This window comes from Mastigoproctus giganteus, chromosome 14, assembly GCF_048544385.1.
Source record: "Mastigoproctus giganteus isolate SK-2022 chromosome 14, ASM4854438v1, whole genome shotgun sequence".
NCBI classification, from domain to species: Eukaryota; Metazoa; Arthropoda; class Arachnida; order Uropygi; family Thelyphonidae; genus Mastigoproctus; species Mastigoproctus giganteus.
The window spans coordinates 13,067,614-13,076,604 of record NC_143588.1 but is presented as its reverse complement, the minus strand read 5'-3'; the positions used below and the strand labels follow the sequence as shown (position 1 = coordinate 13,076,604).

At 38.0% G+C, this 8,991-nt stretch overlaps 1 pseudogene; it reads right to left on the bottom strand.

Annotated features, from left to right (window-relative positions):
* Positions 1 to 7,467: 7,467 nt before the first annotated feature.
* Positions 7,468 to 7,581, bottom strand: LOC150074983 (U2 spliceosomal RNA; annotated as a pseudogene).
* Between the last annotated feature and the right edge of the window lie 1,410 nt (positions 7,582 to 8,991).

The following is an 8,991-nucleotide window of genomic DNA, read 5'->3' as shown; positions in this document are numbered from 1 at the left end:
CGAACCCGCGACCTTTGGGTTGCTAGGCAGGCACTTCAGCCACCCGGCTAGCCCGGTCGGCAGATTCTTTAACATTAGGTAGTATATGCCGTCTGGACCAGGTGCATAGCTGAATTTTTTAAGGATTCTTCTAATTCACACATGGTTAGTGGTTTATTATAAAAGAGGGCTGACTTCGTTCCAAAATTTATTTTATATTTTTCAGTTACTATTTTGGCTTTTAGAAAAGTTGGATCATATGCGGTTGAGGCAGAATGATGAGCAAAAGTTTGCACGAGGATGTTTGCAATATCCTCTGGAAGGGTTATCTCCTGTCCTTTATTGACGATGATTGGGGAAGGAATTGATGGAAACTTACCAGTAAGGCATCTTATTTTCCACCAGATTAGTCCTGCACTTGTGTCTTTAGTGACAGATGAGGCAAATCGAATCCAAGATTCCTTTTTAGCTTTTCGCCGGGTGTAGCGGGCATGAGCTTTTTGTTTCTTGTATATAATGAGATTAGCAGTGGTTGGATTCTTTCGAAACTGATTCCACGCCTTGTTCTTCTCTCTCTCTTAGCAGTGTTACATGCTGAATTCCACCAATAGTTTTTGTGTTTGGATCCTTTATTTGAAGTTTGGGGAATGGTAGTAGCAGCAGCTGTCAACATTTGTTCTGTGATATGTTTAACGGCATTATCTATGGAGTGATGTTGGATAATATTATCCTCTAGTGTAATACTAGATGCATATTTATTCCAGTCAGATTTTGAGAATTTCCATTAATATCGACTGCTTACTGGTAAGTTTGTCCTTGTGCAGAGCTTACAGATTATAGGAAAATGATCACTATTTAATGGGTTCTCTGAGACTCTCCAATCGAAGTCTGGAAATAATGTGGGTGAGCATATCGACAGGTCTATAGCAGAGGGGTTGAGCCTGTTGGAAAATGGACACAGGTGTGGGAGCCTGTGTTAAGCAGAGTGAGATCATTCTTTACAAGAAAAGCCTCTATCGTGCGTCCCCGATTGTCTGTCTGCAAAGATCCCCATAACTAGTTATGCGCATTAAAATCGTCCAACAGGCAGAAAGGAGAGGATAGTTGTAGGATAAGGTCATTTAGTTCAGTTATCGAGCAGTTCTGATTTGGTGAGATATATATTGATACAAGTGTAAGCGTTTTACCAAGAGCAAGGCGTACTGCAACAACTTCTAAAGTGGTTTGTAGGGGTATACGTCTGGAAGGGATTTTACTATCAATCAGTATAGCTACACCACCATGTGGAGAGATCCTGTCATGCTTGAATATTGTATAGTTTTTAACTGAAAGTGTCACTTGTGGAGAAAGATTCGTTTCTTGTAGACAGATGCCTACTGGATGATGATGCTCATTTATCAAATCGTGAATATCGTCTATGTTGCTACGGAGGCCTCTACAATTCCATTGAATCAACTGATCCATTATTTAGTTTTTGAAGTCGGTGTTTCTGACTGTTTTTTAGAACCAATCTGTATATGGCGTTCCAATTTTATTTTATCTTTTCTCGGGAAAGTGGGTCGTGCAGTATCCATGTCTTCTTCAGCATGTATTTCTAAAACTGTTTCATCGTTACGAATTTTGTCATCGATTTCCATATTGGCGGTTGGAAACTTTTGAGGTTTAATATTTCTTCTACCCTCAGTATCTGAGTGTGATGGAGTAATAGTTGGTGGTACGGTGACTGGGGTATTATTTGCTTGGTCTTTTACATGTTCTTTAGGGGACTCCAGCGGACTCGCTAGGACAGTTCGTGCCCAGTCGGAAATGGATGTATCTGGTGGTATGGACACTTCAGTTTGAGTTCCTTCCGATTTGTGTTTTTGAGTTGCGGCTGCATATGTGAGTTTCGGTACTGTGAGTAAAACTTGTTTCCTTGCTTCTTGGTAAGTCACTTTGTTTTCTATTTTGTACTTTTGAATCTTCTTTCCAGTTTTCCAGGTTTCACAGATTTTCGAGTAAGCTGGATGGTTACCTTTACAGTTTGGACATACTGATGTTTGTGCTGGGCAGTCTGTTTGTGTGTGTTCCTTAGATCCACAGTTGGGGCACACTGAAACCCCTCTACACACTGAGCATGGCCAAATTTTTGGCACTTGAAGCACCTGAGTGGATTGGGGATATAAGGTCGAATATGGCAGTTCAGATATCCAGCCTTAACTGTAGCTGGAAGGATTGGTGTAGAAAACGTCAGTATAACACTGCGAGTGGGAACTAATTCACCGTCTTTCTTGATTTTAATTCGCTTTGCCTGTACAACTTTTTGGTCTTGTAGCTCTTGGACTAATTCCTCTTCGGTAACATTTATTAAGTCCCATTCAGACAGCACTCCTTTGGATGAATTTCAGATGGAATGTGGAGTTACTGTGACAGGAATATTCGCGAATTTTGAAATTCTTTGCAGGGCTTCAGAGTGCCTGCTATTCATTGTCTCTATAAGTAGATCTCCAGAGCGGAGTCTTTTCACCATTTTAGGTGGTCCAGCAGCATTCTCGAGACATTTCTGGATAAGAAATGGAGAAAGTGCACCTACTTGTTGACTTGTTTGAGAATGTATAATAAGAAACAGTGGTGTTTCCTTTTTGGATCCTTCTGTTCTTTGTCTCTTGGGATGGGAAGTGTCAAAGTCAGTTTGGTCTGTCCTTGAATAAGTTGAGGCATGAGGCTCAACAGATGAATTACGGACTTCGTGATCCATGTTAGCTCCTTTTAGCCCTTGGCAGAGAACCTTTTCTGCCAAGGTTACCGGCCCCACCACGAGGAGGCAGGAGCAGTGCCACTAGAGTGACCAAGCGGTGTGAGTTAGTTTGTTAGTTTTAAGGAAAAGAAAAGAAAGGTGGTTTTCCTTTCTTAAACTTACTTACAAATCGTAAGAATAAGTTAATGGTAAATTACCTTAAACGTAAGAAAACTTTCGAAAATTAACAAGATCTATCACACTGAGAAAACGCTCTGTAAATCGCTCAAAGAATCGCTCGATCACAATAGCACTTGGCACCAGGGGCCACTGCTCAGCGAACTTCATATTTGACTGCACAATTACTCCCAGTCTTTTTCACTTTCCACTTCCCTGAGTGTAGTACCACAGATTTGGATTGTTTCTCTTCGGTTATCGCAACCCATATGTAGTACTTTGCATTTGTCGATGTTAAACTTCAGTTGCCACTTCTCAGCCCATTTTCCCAACTTATCTAGATCCAGTTGGAGTAGCACACTGTCTTTACTGTTGTTAACAACCTTACCAACCTTTGTATCATCTGCAAACTTTGGCAGTAAACTTGATATACATTACTTGATATATCATCAATTTCATTGATAAATATAGAATGGGCCCAACACCGAACCCTGGGGAACTCCACTAACAACATTTGTCCACAAGGAGCAGTGTCCACTGATTACCAATCTCTGTTGTCTCCTACTCAACCATCCCTTTATCCATTGCAGCAACTTACCCTTAATGCCATACCTCTCCAATTTGTACAGCAGGCTTCCATGTGCAAGAATATCAAACGTTTTCCTGAAATCCAAGTATATGATATCAAAATTATTTTTGGCATTCAGTTCCTTTGTGACCACATCATAGTATCCAATCAAATCGGTCAGACAAGATCTCCCTTTAACAAACCCATGCTGTGTCTTAACTATTACTGCAGTCTTGTCTAGATGATCCTGCAATGCTTCTTTAACCAATGATTCCATTATTTTCCCTGGAACACAAGTTAAACTAACAGGTCTGTAGTTACTTGTGTCATCTTTTGAACCCCCCTTTGTGAATTGGTGATACATTTGCATACCACCACTCCATGGGGACATCACCTGAGTCCAAGGAAGCTATCATAATTATGGCTTAGGGTTTGCTTACTTCATTTGCTGCCTCCTTTAATAGATTCCACCCACCACAGGAGCCTTCCTTATGTTTAACTTCAGCAATTTCTCCTCCACTTTGCTCCCAATTATTACAAAATCACTTAGCTCCCTGTTAGTGTTTGATAAACTTCTGGAACTTCTCTCATTGAATGATTCCTCATGTGTGAATGTAGATGCAAAATACTCATTTAGTTTGTCAGCTACCTGAGAATGATCATCAATAGTCAACCCATCTATGTTAAGTGGTCCAATCTGATTCATCCCTTTCCTTCTAGAGTTTACATAAGTAAAGAACTCTTTACTGTTTTTCTTTGCATCCTTTGACAAAGTTTTCTTGTAATCTGTCTTCGCCTGTCTAACCTCCTCTGTGACTTGATTACAGACTAGTTTATACTTGCCATAGGCTTCTGTGTCACCTGATACTTTATATGCATCCCATACATTCTTCTTCTCTGCTACGAGCCTCATTAATTCATTTGACATCCATTTAGGCCTAAACCTTGAACGGTATTTCTTAGTTGGAATGAAAAGCCTAGTAGCCTCCAAAATTAAGTCCCTGCCATTTATAATTCAACATTGGTAACATCATCAGTTGATCCCACTGTACAGAATTTAAAAACTGTCTGAGACCTCTGTAGTCACCTTTACGAAAGCAAAAGCCCTTCCCTTTAGCCTTGGTAGTAGTTACATCTTTAAATAATTCCCACATCAGTACATTGCGATCACTGTCACCCAGTGGTTCCTTTATCTGCAAATTCTTAATGCATGAATAATCACTGCTGATAATCAGATCAAGAGTATTATTCCCTCTGGTTGCCTCTCAAACATGTTGTCATAGAAAACAGTCATCCAATAAATCCACAAAATTCTTACTAGTGTTCGAGTGACCAACCCACAATTCTAGTCAATATCTGGAAAGTTAAAATCCCCCATTATAAGGCATTCTGATTTACTGGCCCACATTTCTCTGCACAATTGCTCATTATACTCATCAGATTCATTAGACCTATAATACACACCTACTCTCATTTTTACTTTGCCAGTGCTTATTTCACACCAAACAGACTCAACACTGCATTGCCCACCAACATCAATTGGATGTACTTCTTTAGATTTTATGTGTTTCTTAACTAACAGCATAATCCCTCCTCCCTTCCTGTCCTGTCTATCCTTCCTGTACACATTGATATCTGTGTGACACCATGTCTCTGATATCCCAACAATATCTGACTTTGATGTCTTGACTAGCACTTGAAGCTCATCAAATTTATTAACTATACTGCTAGCATTGGTGCACATGGTTACAAAATGAAAGAATTTGTAAAATAATAAGAGGAGTTTACCTCAATATAGTGCGTAGAACACTTTCTTATGATACTCTGGAGAGTATCATACGGAACATTAGAGTAAAAATAATTAATTAATTATTTTTACTCTAATGTAAGTTTTTCAATTTTTTTGGTTTTAATTTGTGGAGAGTATCATACGGAAGTGTTCTACATACTACAGCAAGCCACCGTTATAACGCGGTTCGCTTTACGCTGATTCGCTATAACACTGTTCTTATATTATAACCCCTATCTGACTATAACGCTGTCACAGATCACTATAACGCTCTTTTATAGATTGCATTTTTGGCATATTTAACAAAATCGTTTCATTTGATGGAGTCGACAGCTTGAAAATGAATAGCAAAACGGCATTAAAACGTTTCTCACGCCAACTTGAGAAATTTTCCCACGCTCAGTGAAATTTTCTCGCACACTAATTCAATTGCAGTACAGTGACTTCTTACGTAGTTCTGAGATCAGCATTTTAAAAAATGATCAAGTATATTGCTTGTAATATTTGCATTATATGCAAATATCCGAAGTCTAGTCACCACTCAGTACCGTATTAGACATCGGGCGAAACGGACAGTTTACTTGAACATTGTATCTTAATTAATGCAACCAATGCAGTTACATTTTCGAAGAGTTAATAATGGCTGATAAGAATGAAAAATCAACAATGTCTGAGTGCAGTACGAAGACTATAAATGTAAGAAAAAGACTGAATATGAAAATCAAATTAGATGTTTTGAAGCGAATCGATTCCGGTCAAAGACAAGCGGATGTGTGCCATAATTTAGGACTGGCAAGTTTAACTGTAAGAACAAATATAAAAAAAAAATTAATTTTAGTAGCAGGAAAGATAGCTGTTCCACTGCAAGCAACCAGGGCTAGGCCGACTATTAGGATTGAAATGGAAAAGACTTTATAACTAATTTTACTGAAGATAATATCCAATGCAGAATTCAGTTAAGTTAATATTATAAAAGAGAGAGAGATTAGCCAATATGATGATCTGAAGAAAATTTACCTAAAAAAAAAAAATGTGGAACCATTTAAAACTAGCAAGGACTGGTTGAATAGATTTAAAATCCAGGGAGAAGCTGCTAGTGCAGATCAAGGAGCCGAAACTTTCAAAAAAGAACGTGTTAAAATTATTGAAGAGGGATATTGTGTGTTATACTTCTCAACAAGTTTTTAACATAGATGAAGCAAGACTTTTGTGGAAACAAATGCCTAAAAGAAGTTTCATGTTGAAAGAAGAAAAAAACATGCCAGGTTTCAAAGTGGCGAAGGATCGGTGCGGGGGATTTAAAATTAATACCCCTTTTAGTTTATTTGGAAGAGGGGCAAAGGTAAACCCAAAATCGATACATTTTTCATGATTAAATTCATCGATTAAATTAAATTAATTTAGATCAATTAAATTCATGATTTTAATTGGAATTTTAAGTTTAATTTTGATACTTAAGTAGTTCCACATAATTATATATGTATATAATGCAGAATATTTTATATGTACAAATATTTGAATATTAAATATTTTGACCGACATTTGTGTATCTTTTCACTACCGTTTATTATTGATTAGGAAATATCCTATGGCACCGATCGCAACTCACAAATACATATGTTACCTTATGAGAATGCGGCGCTCGCTTAGCGCGGATTCACTTAGCGCTCTGTTTTTATGAAACAAATTATCAGCGTTAAGCAGTGGTCACCTGTATATTGAGGTAAACTCCTCTTATTATTTTACAAATATTTATATCAATGCAGAACGTATTGAGCATTACAGCTCTGATTCATACTATATAAAATGAAAGAATATAAAAATTCTCAAACTGGCTGTGAGAAATCAATCACTGGTGTAATGATATTAACATGCACCAGAAGTTCATTTCATTATACAGTATTGTTGGTTTACATTTTTTATATTTACATTATAAGACTTAGTTTATTGGCATGGCTCCTCTGAAGTAAGCATCTTTGCCAATCACAGACAAAATTAAGATTTTATAAGTTGTAGGTAATGGTGAGACCAAAGAATACACTGTTCATCATTCTGAAAGATCAAAAAAAAAAAAAAAAAAAAAAAAAAAAAGAAAGCTTAGGGAATCTGCCGTGGCAGGTGGTATCACACAGCACAAAAGGCAATGAATTATATGTTGAAAATGTACCCTTGGAATGGTAATGAATGCAAAAAACGTTTATGTTCCTAAATATGATTTCAAAATGATATAAATGATTAGAAAAGTTTACAAATGATTTTTATATGGAATTCATTTATAAACTAAGGCTGAACTGTTGAATTTTGAAGGATGAATATTACACTTTGATCTTAGCCAAAAGGCCAAGAAGTAATGAAGGATAAATACTGAAGTTGAAGTCTTCTGATGGATGTTTGCAGAAATTTAAGTCTCATCATGGGCTGCCTTTAAAAGAAGTGTACAGCAAAACTGCAGCAACTGATACTCCAGCTACAAACAAATGGAAGGAGGATCATTAAAAATGTTCTGTTTACATATGAATAGAATGAGATCTTCGATGGGGACAAAACTGCACTTTTGCTTAATATGCTACCAAATAACACACATTTAAAAGAGGGGGTACAAAGTATTTTTTTTTTTATGAAATCCCAAAAAACGAAAGGTATCAAAACCTATAGTACTTAGTACGGTGCATGGGTTGTAGGAGAAGTATGGGGGGGCGGGGGATGCTGGAAACTTTGCTCTAGAGACTAAACATGGGTTTCGCCACTTCAAGCCTCCAATAAGCAAATGTATACAGAAAGGACAGACAGAAAGAGAGGAGGGAGGGGTTATGCTGTTAGTTAATAAACACACAAAATCTAAGGTAGTGCATCTAGTTGACATGGGTGGCCAGTGCAATGTTCAGTCACTTTGGTGTGATATAAGTACTGGGAAAGCAAACATGAGCACAGAACTAATGACACTGAACAAGTACAACAAACAACTGCACAGAGATATCGATAGGGCCAGTAAATCAGAATGTCTTATAAGGAGAGATTTTAACTTTCCAGATATTGACTGGAACTTGTGGTTTGGTCACTCGCACACCAGCAAGACTTTTGTGGATTTATTGGATGATTATTTTCTACAGCAGCATGTTTGAGAGGCATTAGCATTAGTAGAGACATTTGATGCAAGAAAGCAAGCTTATGCAGCATCAGCCAAAAAAAAAAAAAAAAAAACCCACTTCCACTTCACCCCTCTGTTCGTTCAAAATACCTGTCCAGCTGAGCTTTAAACTTATTTAGGCTATCAACCTCCACGACAAGGGATGGAAGTCTGTTCCACCAACCAACCACCCGCTGGCTAAAGGCAAATTTCCGCACGTCTATCCTACATCTGTCTTTCCTCAATTTGAATTTATGCCCTTTCAGGTGATTATTCTGAGCTAGAGGAAGAATCCCATCAGCATTGAGCATGCTCAAACCATTCAAGGCTTTATACACCTCTATCAGATCACCTCGCTGGTGCCTAGTCTCCAGACACTGTAATTTGCAAAACTTAAGCCTTTCTTCGTAAGAGCAACCCTTTGTTCCATTCACTAATCTTGTTGCCCTTCTCTGTACTCGTTCCAGCAGCTCTACATCCTTCTTGAAATGAGGCCTCCAGACCTGTATACAGTACTCTAGGTGTGGCCTGACCATTGCCTTATACAAGGGAATAATCACCTCCTTATCCCTGCTGGAAAAATTCCTGTATATCATTGACAATACTCTATGAGCTACTCTTGCAGCCCATCTGCA